Source organism: Egretta garzetta, unplaced genomic scaffold (assembly GCF_000687185.1).
Source record: "Egretta garzetta isolate BGI_Z169 unplaced genomic scaffold, ASM68718v1 scaffold69, whole genome shotgun sequence".
Classification (NCBI taxonomy): Eukaryota; Metazoa; Chordata; class Aves; order Pelecaniformes; family Ardeidae; genus Egretta; species Egretta garzetta.
The window spans coordinates 1784240-1786993 of NW_009260790.1; positions in this window are offsets into that span (position 1 = coordinate 1784240).

Below are 2754 nucleotides of genomic sequence, written 5' to 3' on the forward strand. Positions count from 1 at the left end.
CAAGCTGCGAAGTTAATAGACTGCTTTTTAGGGCATGGTGACCCATAGGAATGAGCAGGAGTAACGGCACACTTTTATAGGCTTTGTAGTTGGATGGACATCACATGCCTCTATTATTATATAACTTCAGAAACATAAGGTGGCATCTCGCCTCTGTCTGTTTAGGGCCACCACACTCCCCCTAAGATTGCATCTATCCTCTATTTTGTTTTCTCATATACTACTCTTGGGTCACTCTCAAGCTCAAATTAGAGTGCTTTCTTCCCTCATTGAAGGAGGAACCGTACTTTTCTACATTTATGCAGAAAAATCAGCATATACATTTGCCTTGATTTTATTTTCTGCGTTAATATGTCATGAGGCCCACAGCAAAGGTGAGTATAAGGAATGAGTAAGTTTGGACTCTTTGGGAAGGTGTGAAGATATAAATTGTCTCCTCAGAGGTCTATGCTTTTCAGCTGTATCCAGCCCATGCAAGCTAAAGCATCAGCTTGAGGGATCTGTTACAGAAACAAAAGAGGGTGTTACATTTCAAGAAAAGGAGCAGGGGGAACTCACTACCTTCCATGGTATTGACAACACACGAGTTGTGTCCTGTGTCTTCCATATGTAGTCTACAGGCTGGGGTACCTCAGCCCCACCAAAACAGAGTCTGATCTTCTCTCTAACACATCACCTTGCTGATCTGACTCTCCGCAAGAATACAGAATAGGTTGTTTCTGTTGAAGCTGTCAAATCCCTGAAGGCATTGAAGAAAGGTACTGAGTTCATCTTAGCAGAATAGAGGGTGGGAAGAGGGGCAGTTTATCAGTCAGAAAAGTGACCAAGTTGCCAGCTTCCTGTAGGAAACACTGGATAGAAGAGAACGAGTAGCAGGGAAAAGGTGAAATAGTGGTTTTCATGATGTCTTTCTCTAAATTAGTTGTTGAAATCTGTGAGAGGTGCCTGCCACTATTCATACCTCAAATTTTCCTTCAGAAAACACTCTAACAAAGAGGATTCTGTCCACCAGAGAATGTAACTGCTGCTTGTGACGGACAGGTTTTGCTTGGTCTCCAAACTCCAGCAGGCTGAGAAGCAATACCGGGTTGAAGGGTCTTAGCACCAGGGAGGTGAGAGCTACAAAGACAGTGCAGAATATTCTGACTCTCAGGGCTGTTGGTTGGTTGGTGAAAAATGCAAAAGATTATGTTTGACATAATTACCCCCAAACTTATGAAGAAGTGCTGTCAAAAAAGTGGCTGTCGCCCAGATTAAGTTTATTAAAGCCACATGAAGAAATAAAAACAAAATAGATGATCCAAGGCCACCCTGTATTCTTTTCTCAACAGTTGCATTTCAGCTAGAGGAAAACACTAGGCCAAATTCGTGTCTGCCACAAGCAAATGTGTTCCCTTTGAAATAAATGCAGCAATTTATGCTCTGCCTGCTTAAGTCCGTTACCAGTTTTTTATGAGATTTGGCAAGTGCAGTGATATCTGTTATTATCTGAAGGTGGGAGTGTTCAGGGAGTTGTCTGAAAGGCTTGCAAGACTAGATCTGATCATATCCACCCACACTAATTAACACATTACATAAAAGTACAACAAGTTTCTCTTTGCAAACACCAGAATCACTTGCCCAGGCACTTTCTGTGAAGTTCTAGAAGAACTGTGAGGGATGGACTCTGTCACTTGTTAACCTCAACAGAACAATGGATGAGTGGGTAGGTGTAGTTCCCACTTTCAGGGCTCACTCCTTTTTTCTTTCATCCCGCTAAAAACATGCCATCAGCAGGGATACGGCTGGAAGGACCTTTTTAAAGTTCACCAAGGGTACGTGAGGGAACAGGATTTTTTTTTCCTCATCAAAAACAAAATACAAAATCAAATACGAAACACGAGGAATCAGATTTACTTACAAAAGACTCCTCCTCTCCCTGCCCTGCCTTGCTAATTCTGAAAATTACTTTGTACAAACACCAGCCTCTGAAAACACCTGGAACTGAAAACTCCTCCCATTTAAACAGGGTCTTTTTGTGTCAGGAGAACGTATGTCCCCAAACAGCTAACACTGCTCTATCATTCCAATTTTAAACCAGCAGTAATCTCCTGTATGCAAACTAAAGTAAGGGGTCTTCTACTTCTTCATAGATTGGAGCAAGTGAAAACTGGAATAGCTTAGCTAATTCCATGTGAAACGTCTGTGACCTGCTCCTACAGCTTCACCTAGATTCCTCCAGCAGGATAATAAATATATACCCTGATTTAGATTTACTCCGGACTCTTTGTGTGACATCTGGCTTCAAGATGGTGGCACTGAGAAGTGCAGTAATGACACAGGAAAACAGAAGGAAAAAAAACTTGTGCAGTGGAAAGCAGGAGGCAGTGGAGAGAGCAGGGAAAACCAAAATTAAAATAAGTCACAGGGCGGAAATTCCTTTGAGAAGGCCTTAGGCTTCAACAAAGCTTGTCCACATTTGCAGCACTTCAAGATTACCCAATACTAACCTTATGTGAAAAGGGACAGTAGACCTCAGCAGGCATTCCAGAGGAGCCTTTCTTTAAAAAAAAAAAAAAAGTCTTCAAACATATCCATCCAAATTTGCAAGTAGCTCACTGGATCAACACTCACAAGAGAAGAAACTCTTTTAGCCAACTCTTCCTTACTATCTGAAAAGCAAAGTCAATGTTTTCCTCATTATTTTCTGTTTGCTGCATACCTCTCCCCCACTGTGACTGCTATTTGACCTGTTGTCCGCTCAGAGACCCTGAG